Source organism: Myotis davidii, unplaced genomic scaffold, assembly GCF_000327345.1.
Source record: "Myotis davidii unplaced genomic scaffold, ASM32734v1 scaffold568, whole genome shotgun sequence".
Taxonomy (NCBI): Eukaryota; Metazoa; Chordata; class Mammalia; order Chiroptera; family Vespertilionidae; genus Myotis; species Myotis davidii.
Window position 1 is genome coordinate 951,926 of NW_006299372.1, and position 12,850 is coordinate 964,775.

Consider the following 12,850-nt stretch of genomic DNA (forward strand, 5'->3'; position numbering starts at 1 on the left):
AAAATAAACTCTCTCCACATCCATCTCTTCTCTGTTGTGATTCTTTCACAGCCCACGTCACTGGCCAAAAAACTTAACATTATGTCCATGGATTATGCATATATGCATATAAGTTATTTGGTGAATCTCTTCTCCCTGCCACCTTCCCCACCACTTCCCTCTGAGAATCCTCAGCCTGTTGCATGCTCCCATGTCTCTGGATCTATTTTAGTTGTCAGTTTATTTTGTTCATTAGGTTCCACATATAAGTGAGATCATGTGAGATTTGTCTTTCTCTGGCTTATTTCACTTAGCAATGTATTCTCCAGGTCCCTCCATGTTGTCTCAAAGGGTAAGATATCCTTCTTTTTTACAGCTGCATAGTATTCCATGGTGTAAATGTACCACAGCTGTTTTATCCACTTGTCTACTGATGGGCACTTAGGCTGTTCTCAGATCTTAGCTATTGTAAATAATGTTGCTATGACATAGGGGTGCATATATTCTTTCTGATTGGTATTTCAGGCTTCTTAGGATATATTCCTCAAAGTGGGATTGCTGGAACCCAGAAATCAACCCAAGCCATTATACTCAATTAGTATTTATTTGGCAAAGGAGGCAAGAGCATAGGATGGAGTAAAGACAGCCTCTTTAATAAATTGTATTGGCATAATGGGACAGGTACATGCAAAACAAATGAAACTAGGCCACCAACTTACAGCGTACACAAGAATAAACTCAAAATAGATAAAAGACTTAAATGTTACTCTTGAAACCATAAAAATCCTACAAGAGAATGTATGCAGCAAAATATCAGACATCTCACATAGCAGTATTTTCATTGATATTATACTTAGGGCAAGAGACAAAAAAAAAGGAAAAATAAAAAAAAATGGGACTATATCAAAATAAAAAGCTTTTGCACAGCATAAGAAACCAGCATCAAAATGAAAAGGGAACACACTGTAGGGGAGAACATATTTGCCAATGTCTGATAAGGGATTAATTTCCAAAATATATAAAGTACTCATACAACTCAACAAAAGGAAGACAAACAATCTAATTTAAAAATGGGCAAGGGACCAAATTAGACACTTCTCAAAAGAGGACACATACTAGTACAAATAGCCAAGAAACATATGAAAAAATGCTAAGTGTCACTAATCATCAGAGAGATACAAATTAAAGTGACCATGAGGTACCATCTCACACCTGTCAGAATGGCTACCATGAATAAATCAACAAATGACAAGTGCTGGTGAAGATGTGGAAAAAAGGAACCCTCGTGCACTGCTGTGAGGATGCAGACTGGTGCAGCCCCTGTGGAGAACAGTGTGCAGACTAGGGCAGTCACTGTGGAGAACAGTGTGGAGTTTCCTCAAAAATTAAAAATGGAACTGCCATTTGACCCAGTGATCCCACTTCTAGAAATGTATCTTAATATTTTGATTTTAAAATAATAATTTAATAAGAAGAGCCTACTGTCGATCTCCATTGCCTCTGAGTCAAATGCAAAATGATTCCCTAAAAGGAAAGGGTGAGTTATCAATAATGGCAGAGACTGGACTTGAACTATAATTCCATGAGCCCATTTCACTGATGAGGAATCAGTACCCAACGCAGGCATGCAGACCACCTTGGCTATTAAAGTAAGGGCTAGGCCTATAGGAAAAGTTAGGTTTTTAAACTCTTAGACGAATGGTTTTTCCATGTTGCCTCGTGAGCCCTCCCTTTGCGAGTTACCTGACCTACTGAATAAAGAATGCCATTATTGTTTTTAATCATTTCTGAATTTAAATAATACTTCAACCGTCCTGACCTTTTCTAACTTACAGTTGAAATGCTATGTAAATCTTTTACTTGCTGCAAATACTGTGGAAAAGCGATGTTATAAGACAGTTCTGATTTTTGCCCTAAAATGCAAATCTCATCCAGGTTATTAATGTTGAAGGTGAAACGTATAACTCAATTCCTTTGCCCACGTGTTCAGTTTTCTGCGGTGACCCAGGAGCGTTAGAAACCGTTAGACTCCGGAGGAGACTCCAGAGGAGCAACTCACACCAAGATCATTTGTCTTCCAAACACAAACATCAATCTATTACCCTCTTAAAAGATTTCCTCTCGAATACGGCATTTTAACTTCAGTAAGAAAAAGCCTCTGAAGCCCATTAGTAATTCTCTAACTTCTGAATGTGCAGTTTATTCCAAATGTAAAATTTATCACTGTGGGAAAGCATTAGTTTTAATGAGAAAAGTCCCCAAGAGGAAAAATATTTTTTAGCAGTACACTGATCATTTAGAATTCCCAGAGTCACTGCACTATACATAATTTTGACACCTTATGTGCAATTCTGAAATTTCTTAGGACCATAAAATGAAAAACTGTGCAGAGTGAATGCTACAGTCTTTATATTTTGCTCCCTGCGTTCTCTGTTTAATCCCAACTTGAACTTAATGCCACTTACTAAAACTAACCGTGAAGATGAAGCAAAAGATAATTTTTCATTAAAAAACATATTTCAGTCCTCATCAGGGGATATTTTTTAATTGATTTTAGAGAGGAAGAGGGAGAGAGAGAGAGAGAAACATCAATGTGAGTGAACCCCAGTGATTGAACAACTTAGATAGGTGCCCTGACCTGAAATCAAACCTGCAACCTTTTAGTGTACAGAACGATGCTCCAACCAACTGAGCAACCCTGTCAGGGGTAATTTTTTTCTTTTTTCTTATTATTTTTATTAACTAGAGGCCCGGTGCATGACACTCATGCACTGGCGGGGGGGGGGGGGGGGGGGGGCGGGGAGGAGGTCTCTCAGCCCAGCCTGCACCCTCTCACAGTCCGGGACCCCTGGGGGGTGTCCGCCTACCAGCTTAGGCCCGCTCCTTGTGCTGCTCAGCCAGAAGCTGGGCTCACTGCTCCTTAGCGCTGCTGTGGAGGCGGGAGAGGCCACCACCTCTGCACTCGCAGGCCGTGAGCCTGGCTTCTGGCTGAGTGGCGCTCCCCCTGTGGGAGCGCACTGACCACCAGGGGGCTGCTCCTGCATTGAGCATCTGCCCCCTGGTGGTTAGTGCTTGTCATAGCAACCAGTCATTCTGCCGTTCGGTCGATTTGCATGTTAGGGTTTTATTATATAGGATAATTGATTAGGATAAAGATGAAGAGAATCAAATGCAAGAGTCCCTCCATTAGATGAGAGAAAATGTGCATCTCCCACCCTAGAAGATCATATTCTAAAAGGTCTTAGAAATCAGCTGTACATTTCTCCTCATTCAGGAGTCTGAATCTGATGTTCACAGACTTGAACTGACTTTCCTACCAAAGATGACAAAATTCTGGAGGAACATTTAATGATCAAAACAACAAACATGATCATCCCTGCTTTCCCTCTCCTATGTAGTTTTAAAACTTACGAATTTTTATTTGCTCCCATCTCCTTTAACAAATTAGATCTATCTCCACTTATAAAAGACCTCAGCAAAGATGACAGGAAATACTTAGTCTTGTTGCATAAAATTATGATAGTCAGACACATTTCCTTATAATCCATTTTAAATGCCGAGCTGCAGTGCTTGCTCGGAAAATGAACTGTGAGCAGTTCTGACACATAAAGACGTGCAAGCTGTGTTATTGCAGATATTTCAAATCGGGCTGGAACAAGAAATCAACTCACAAAATAGGATGGTTTTGAATTTTTCCAGAGAAACAGTATATCAGAAACAAGACCACGGATATTTCTCTCCTGTGGTGTATAAACATAAAATGATGATTAGAAATGGAAAAACTGTTTCTTCCGCCTGAGTTGTCACTAAGAGTTACTTTTCTTACTGGAGCCCAGGCAAACTTAAAACCTCACTGCCTTCATACACCTGTCATTTAGTCCCTGGCCAAAGAGTGTATTATACAAGAAACCAATTAACATTGAAGAACAATCAACCCTATACCCAGCATCTTGTTTCTCACATTTGTGCCACATATGATTAGAATTTGAGTCATACCTATATAATGGGAAAATATGATTATAAATAAAACAACTTCTCTGCCTCGAAAAAGGTCAGGTAAATAGAAATGCAAATACAGATGTAAGATGAGAAGAATACTCCTGCACAAGAGGAGATGCTAATGGCAGCAATAAGGGCGGGGGGGAGGGGGATACTTCCTGAGAGAGTTGGCCAAGTCTGAATTTTGAGGATAATAATGGGAACTTTGCCAGGTAAAGAAAGATAGAAATATCTTTCAAGCATAAGGTACTTAATTTAATGAAGGTTAAAAATCAGTTGGCTGATGCTTAGAGAGAGTGTATGGCCAGGGATGGAAATATAGGTTAAGGCTATATTGAAGTATAGATTGAAAGGAGTCAGCCTTATTTGAGTTTATTTATTGTCCATCCAGGAGTAGTTTCTATTTTTCCTACTTTTGACCATTTCAGAAATAAATGTTAAGCCAGGTTTCACTTGGGCATTAATTTCTACTTTCTAATAAATATGTATAAAATGCAATACATTTATACATAGTACACTGAATATTTTTGCATAATATCCTATTTCTTTTTCAATTTTTCTACTCTAAAGTGTTTCTTACAGGTTTATTGGGGTAAAATTGGCATACAATGACCTGCACATATTTATGTTTTGCAATTTGATACATTTTTGTTTATGTATATACCTGTGAAACTATTCTACTTTTATTAGAAGCTTTGTGGTTTTAGGTTTTACATTTAGATTTATGATCCACTTGAAGTTACTTTTTAGGTATAGAACAAAATGTGAGTCATGGATCTTTTCAGTTTTAATCCAAAACTTTCCTCCATTAAATTACCTTGGCACCTTCTTCAATCTTCTTGTGTAAGCTGAAGAACAGGTTTTTAATTTTTCTTCTTTATTTTAAATAGCTAAGCTTTAAGGGCAATGGGTATTCTTCTGAATATAGACTTAGTAGCATCTTATAAGTGGGCTTGTTATTTTCATTACTTTCTATGGATTCTGTAACGACCATTTTGATTTCCCTATTTGTCCTTATGGTTATTTTAATAACTTAAGAGAACATTTTTCCTTAATTTTAATTTTCAATTTGGTGTTGCCATTAATTTTTGGTAGTCAAAGAATACAGCCTGTAATGGTTATAGCTTTTGCTATTATTGAGTTTTCTTTGAAGACAAATTCAGCCTGTATGCCTTTCTCTTGCATCATCCTATCTTCTTTTTTTAAAAAATACATATATATTTTGAGGAAGGGAGAGGGATAGTTAGAAACATCGATGAGAGAGAAACATTGACCAGCTGCCTCCTGCACACCTCCTACTGGGGATGTGCCCGCAACCAAGGTACATGCCCTTGACCAGAATCAAACCTGGGACCTTTCAGCCCCAGGCCAGTGCTCTATCCACTGAGCCAAACCAGTTAGGGCCATCCTATCTTCTTTATCACATTTACCTGTTTAACCTTTTTTTTTACAAAATTAATCAATTTCTGAAATTATCATTCTTTATATGCATGTCTTCAATCTCATTTTACTGTATTGTTCTTGTTCACCACTATATCCCAATGGTTAGAAGAGTGACCACAATAAATATATGTGGGTGAAATCTATATATATATATAAAAGCCTAAGCAACCATTCCATGTTCTACCGTTTGACCAGTAGCTATGATGCACGCTGACCACCAGGGAACAGATGCTCCAACTGGTAGGTTAGCTTGCTGTTGGGGTCTGGCCAATCAGGACTGGGTGAGACAGGCTGGGCATGCCCTGGAACCCTCCCACAGTCCCTCCCTGGCCCTGACTGTGCACCAGTGGGGTCACTTGGCTTGGCCTTCACCCTCTCACAATCTGGGACCCCTCTGGATATGTCGGAGAGCTGGTTTCTGGCCAATCCCTGCAGGCCAGGCCAAGGGACCCCACCGGTGCACGAATACGTGCACCAGGCCTCTAGTAAATAAATATCAATATCATTTTAACTCTGTAGACAATTCAAAGTAATGCAAGATTCTTATTTATAAAGTATTTCTTGTATTTAAACTATGTGCACAACTGTGAGGTATATAAGTCATCAGAGGAAAGCAGGTAGGGAAGACAAAAAGAGAGGGATGGGAGGATTTCTCTCCCAAGGTGCAGGCTGCCAAGCAAAAGTGCAACTGATTGGCTTAATTTTAAAGCTTAAATTCTTTCTTCTAGACATAATATCAATAAGGAACCTAAAGCTCTGACATTTCCAGCTAAGGGAAGGATGTTTAATAACCTCAACTCCTAGCTACAGAGATTAATTCATATTTCTTACACAATAAATGTAGGCACCAGAAGGAACAAGGGTACCATGGGGTTATCTATTTCTTAGTCATGTTGAGCATGCAGAACCAGCCTAGCTGTTGCAATCTCTTGCTATTACAAGCTCCTTCGATTAATTAGATTTCAGTTTGTCACATAGAATGCATTGTAACATAAACCTTCCACCTCCCACAAAAGCTGAACTCATCTTCACATATAATAATAATGTGGAGGAAACTCTTCATTTCTTTTTCTGAGTCAGGATGCCCCAATTCTGGAGAATAAGGTGCTGGTTTCCCAAATAGTAAGGAACTAATTTCAAATACCCTTCCACATTCTCCCTAAAAATTCAAAAATCAGCTAACCAGCTCAGGCTGTCATAGATTTCCTGGGATGGGGAGAAGGAAAGGCTACCTTTCCAGTAATAATAGGAAGAGAAAGGAAATTGCCTGAGAATTTCTGAGAATTTAGGAAGCATCAGGCACTATTCTCAGTATTGCACATGAAATAATTCAGTTAATCCCCACAAACAACTCGATGGAATTACCCCGTTTGACATAAAGGAAACCGTGGAGCAGAGATGCTAAATGACTTGCCAAAGGTCGAAGTAAGTGGCAGGGACAAAGCTCAAACCCAACAGCCTGGCTCCGAAATCCCTGCTCTAAACTATTACACATAGTGTCTTTCAACTCTCCTGTTGAATTACTGTCACTGAAGTCACAATGAAAGCGAGCTCTGAAAAGAAAAACACCTTTAATATAAATTCATTTCCTATTCCTCTAATTTTGAAAGAAAAGCAAAACTGGACAAACAAAGGGCTAAGGAAGAGTGAAAGAGGGCCTATTTCTATCTTATTCTTGGTGCAATTTTCACAAAAGCTCTCGCTAGTGACCTTAGGCTTATACCGAATAATCAATTGTTTCAAAACTCCTTCAACCCAAAAGTCTCATTAAATTATGTAAGGTAAGAAAATAAGGTGAGTAAACATTATAAACCCTGTTTTACAGATACATAATGTACCTATATAAAATCCACAACCTATTTTTAAACAGGCATCCTTCCATAAAATATCCTTCAGTGGTGTGTATGTACAAAGAACAAGGAGAGGTAGAGAAACGTTTTACTTATTTGCTGGAGTTTGATTCCAAACTCTGATTTTGTTCCCTTAATGTATTAGCTGGACCACACGGGAACTACTTTTGCCAAAGTTGGAGGTAGACCCACTGCTGGAGACTAAATCAGGGTAAACATCCTCCTTCGTCCATTTACCCCTAAATTCACACCCAGATCTTAGATCTTCTCATTTGATGGCAAAGCATATTAGACTCCCATCATATGCTGCTGTTGCTCTTATGTATCAACTGTGACAAATGAAATGGGAAGTACCATCGTTCAATATTTTAGCTATAGATTTTTTCATATTGTACCAGAACCTTCCAAAATGTGCCAAGATACAATACTTTTATTAAGCTTATCCCAAGATCGTTGTACTAAATTGGTTCTTCATCTCATATTCTAATTCCCTGCTAGATTAAGGCTCAGCTAAATTGGCCAAACCAGTTTAGCAGACACAATACAATATGAAATAGATGACAGAATGGCCCACATAGCAGGACGCTCATAAAACAAAGTGCCCTAAATTTCGTTCATTGCTGCAAAATTTAACCATGCTCATCTTTATTCATACCGGAAATAAGATCCAACTGTGGATCTTCTTTGTCTGTAATTTCAAAGTATCCAGGAGAATCATCCTTAATTTTCTCAAATGAACTCCAGAAAATCATATCTCAATAACAAAAGTTCAATATCATTTTTTACATGATGGTTTTTGCAAATTCTAATCACATCACAGCAACCTCTCCACTTAGGAGTTATTACCCTTATTTTTTGAATAAAGAAATTGAGAAGCAGAAGAGTTCAAATTACTTGTAAAGCCACACAACTAATTTAATCTCACCCCCAAGCATTTATTATTTGCCTTTCATAATATTGTCCCATTTGAGCAAAATAATATCTCCTTTAATTTGCTCAAAGTAATTTCTCTCTTTTTCTCCACTATGAGTCAATGAATTTAAAAGTATATTCCCCTTCATAGCTTTTGCAAATGGAAGAAGACCAGGCTTTCACCTTTGTTGCATCAATTAGAAACACTTTACAAAACAATAGAAATGAAACTAAATGTAGGGTTTTTTTATAGTAAATATAGAAAGTTTAATAATGTTCTAAATTTTGAAAATTCCCAGTAAGAAGATTTATGGAGTTTATTAATATTGATTCTGTCTGATCTATGATGATTTCAGCTATTACTCCAACTAGTATTCTAATGTTTCCCAGTTTATCAACTATGAAGACTACTTTGATATTAGGAAATTCATTTATTTTTAAAAGTCAGTTTAGTTTATTTTTTATGCATGCCTATATATTTTTAATATTTTTTAAATTTTTCTCTCATCTCCCCTTTAGCACCCATCAGCTTGTTCTCTGTATCTATGGGTCTGTTTCTGTTTTGTCTTGTCTGTTCATTTATTTTGGATTTTTAGATTCCACATATAGGTGAAACCATATGGTATTTGTCTTTATCTAACTCATTTCACTTAGCTTAATATCCTATAGGTTCATCTATCTTGTCACAAATGGCAAGATTTCATTCCTTTTTATTGTTGAGTAATATCCCATCTTCCTTATTCATTCCTCTATTAATGGCCACATAGGCTGCTTCAAGTCTGTTTAATTTAGTAAAAAAAAAAACTCATCACAAATTCCCATTTTCTCCTGACTCAATTTATGACTCATTTTTGGTTTTATGTAGGGTTTTTCCATAAACTATATTTCCTTATATATTTTCTAGGGCTATGGATCTTTCTCTCAGTGACACCTAGTAACTGAATAGTTGGCTTCCAGTCTTGATAGATCATCAGTCTTCCAACTTAGAGTGTTCCAACTCTGGATTTATCTTCAGTGTCAAATTATAATGGCTGTATGTGTATGTGTTCTTATCTCAACAACAGTGGTGGTGTGGCTGTTAGACTTAGTTTTATCATCTCATGCCATCTAACTCAACCCGAGCTTCTGCATTTATTCTCGTCACAGACAAAATGTTTCAAAATATGAAGACAACTCAAAATAAGATAATATCTTTGTTCTCTACCTAACTACCAACTTCTGCCTCGGCAATACAAAGATTTACCCTTTATGGAATCTAGTGCATCTTGCAAGAATAAAGTACTGGTATATAGGAAGCACTCTCTGCCTTTAAGAATTATTATCTAGCCTGCAAATGACTTAATTGTAATGTTCCCTTAGGAGCTGAAACAGACTTGGGGAGTTTCCAAAATCACACTTAGTTTGAGAGGTTCAAATCTACTCTCTTAAATGAAGATTTTGGACATGGGTTTCCTTAATTGAATGTCTATATCCAGAACATATTAGAAAGGGATTAAAATTTGATGACATAATATCATACTCTCTAAGAAGAAACTTCTAATTAGAAATCCCCCTACAAGTAAGAGTAGAGCTTAATTAATTTTGAATCCTGCTCATTTTACGATGTTTCAGGATGGAACTGCTTTTCTCCAATCAGTTCATAGAATCTCCTTTAGCTTAAATTTGGTTAAGCCAGTTTTTTAAAATATGCATTTTCAAAAGGTGATCCTGTATGCATAGTTAATTTTAATACATTCTAATGCTCTTCTAATTCACTCCAAAGTTAGCAATAAAAGTAGAGTGATTCTAACCTATTTATGAAGGTTTATGTAAAATCCTTTATAATAAAAGGCTAATATGCAAATCGATTGAATGGGGGAATGACTGGTTGATATGACACGCACTGACCACCAGGGGGAAGATGCTCAATGCAGGAGCTGCCCCCTGGTGGTCAGTGTGCTCCCACAGGGGGAGCGCTGCTGAGCCACAAGCCTGGCTGAAGGCTGGCTAGCGCAGCAGCCCACCTCCATCGCTCAGGATGTCTGACTGCCAGCTTAGGCCCACCAGCAGTCAGACATCCCCTGAGGGCTTCCAGACTGCAAAAGGACCCAGGCCGGACTGAGGCCCCCCTCTCAACGCACCCCCCCCAACCCTGAGTGCACAAATGTTGTGTGTAAAGCCTCCAGTATAGTATAATTTAACATATAATATCTAAAAAAATAAAATTTTAATAAAAGGTTATAACAACTATAATTAGATTTACATAGGTCCAGTATAATGAATTTTTTTTAACTGAACCAATAAAACTTATTAGCTCTGAAGAGGTTGTCCCAGTAACTATGATAGAAAGAGGAAATTAATCTCCCCAGCTTTACAGTGGGAGGAATATATTGTTCTTGGAAATTGTCCATCTCCTTCCTGCTATTCCTTTAATTACCTACTTTCTTTCACTTTTTCTTTTATAATATTCACATCTTTTCCGCACATAAATTATCTCATTCCCCCTTTAGTTCTTGATCTTTCCATAATCTGCACGTTTAGAAAATGTGGACTTCAGCGTGGTTAATGATTTCAGGTGGAGGTTTTCTTGCTATGTTACAGAGAGATACATGTTGGAGTGTTAAAGACAGATGGCAAAAATCATGTGAACACTCCATGTGGCCAGCTCTGCATCCACCAATTTTCAGCTAGTAGCTCATGCAGCTGCAATGATTGGGAGAAGAGGAAATAAAAATGGAGAGGACTAGAATGTTCATGCATGAAAAGTGTGGTTTTATTTGCTCTGTCACCAAAATATCCTCAATCTGAAAGTTCTTCAGATGGTTGTGGTATAAAGCACTCCTACAGAGAAGCAGCTATTTTCTAAATATGCATAGCTTACTTCTTCAGAGTAGGAATTTTAAACTGTGAGCCTTGGACAGATACAGCCATTTTAATGTTTTCTACTGCCAGTAAAAAAACAAACAAACAACAACAACAACAAACTACCTATCAGATAGGATTGCTTCATAGATTGAGTCCAAAAGGCGTAAATTCAATACTAATAATATTACCCACAGACCCTCCCTTTTAGCTGTTCTCAACATCAATTTAAAAATTTGCTATGTGGTTAGGTCTATATTTCTGCCCCTTAAAACAAACTTCCCTTTGTGAGACTTACCAAGTTTCTCTTTATCCTCAGGAATCCTTAACCATCTGTGAAGCCCTAACTATAAGCCAGGCCTCTTCAGTAAGGTGCCTGCTCCAGTTCCCAGACTCTTTCCAAAGGCAGGCACGTCCCAAGAAACACTTACTCCAACCACGAGTCAAGTGACTCTAACGCCTCCTTCTCAGAGTGAAAGTAGACATGTATACTCAAATACACAAATGTAAGAACATCTCATTGTAATTCACCAAGTTTATACACAGACAAAGAAGCATATATTTCCACAGACATGCATGCACATACACATATGCACACATGTACTCACTCTCTCACTGTTGATGTAAGAAAGTAATAAATTTGAAAGCATGAAATTATACAGTCCTATGGACAGAATATGTGTGTTCCTTCAAAATTCATATGTTGAGACCTAATCTCCAGTATGGTGTTTGGAGGTGGGACCTTTGGGAGGTTATTAGGTCATGAAGCTGAATCCCTCATAAATGGGATTAATGCCCTTTTAAAGGAAGCTCCAGAGAGATCCCTCACTCTTTACCCCACGTGAGGACAAAGTGAAAAGATCGTCCAGTCATCTATGACCCAGAAAACAGTCTTGCATCAGACACTGAATCTACCGATGCTTTGATCTTGGACTTTTCAGCCTCTGGAACTCTGAAAGATTTATGTTTGTTATTCCTAAGCCACTCACTTTATGATATTTTGTTATAGCAGCCTGAGCAGACCAAGACACAAAGTGTGAGAAAAAAATATTAGAAGAGAGTTAAAAAGTTAAAATGATCAAATGAATGCCAAACTGTGGCAAGGTAATGAGCAAAAAAGACAAAATGTGGAGGAGATAGGAACTTGAGGAAATGAAAGAAACAGGAATAGAGAAAACACAAGCAGGAGGAAGACAGATATTTGTGGTCAGCAAGGTTACCAGAATCCTATATAATAAAAGCCTAATATGCTAAGTGTCTGGTCGTCTGGTTGGCCGTTCAACCAATCAAAGTGTAATATGCTAATGATATGCTAAGGCCACTCTACCACTCACTATGACATACACTGACCACCAGGGGGCAGATATTCTGACCAGTAGGTTAGCTTGCTGCTGGGGTCTGGCTGATTGGGACTGACTGAGATGGGCCAGTCCCTCCCCACTGGCCAACCTCCCACATTCCTCCCCAGCACCAATCATACACCGGTGGGGGTACCTGGGCTTGGCCTTTACCCTCTTGCAATCCGGGACCTTTCTGGGGGTGTCGGAGAGCTGGTTTCAGCCTGATCCCATAGGCCAGGCCAAGGGACCCACCCCCCCCGCCATTGGTGCACAAATTGGTGCACTGGGCCTCTAGTAGTAAGTTTCTAATCATTATGTAATATCACTTTCAGTCCTGATGACTTTTTCTTATTCTTCTCCACTCTGCTAGTCTAACCCTTTAAACCTGCTCTATGACCTCAGCCATAACTCCCAATTAAAATTTACCAAGAAATCTTTTGGAACACTTAGAGCATGAGTGCTTGGGGAACATGAAATGGCACACAC

The 12,850-nt window shown here is 38.3% G+C and overlaps 1 pseudogene; it reads left to right on the forward strand.

The window, feature by feature from the left end:
- LOC102765264 overlaps positions 1 to 7,476 on the forward strand; it is a 17,455-nt pseudogene extending 9,979 nt beyond the window's left edge.
- The last annotated feature ends 5,374 nt before the right edge of the window (positions 7,477 to 12,850 follow it).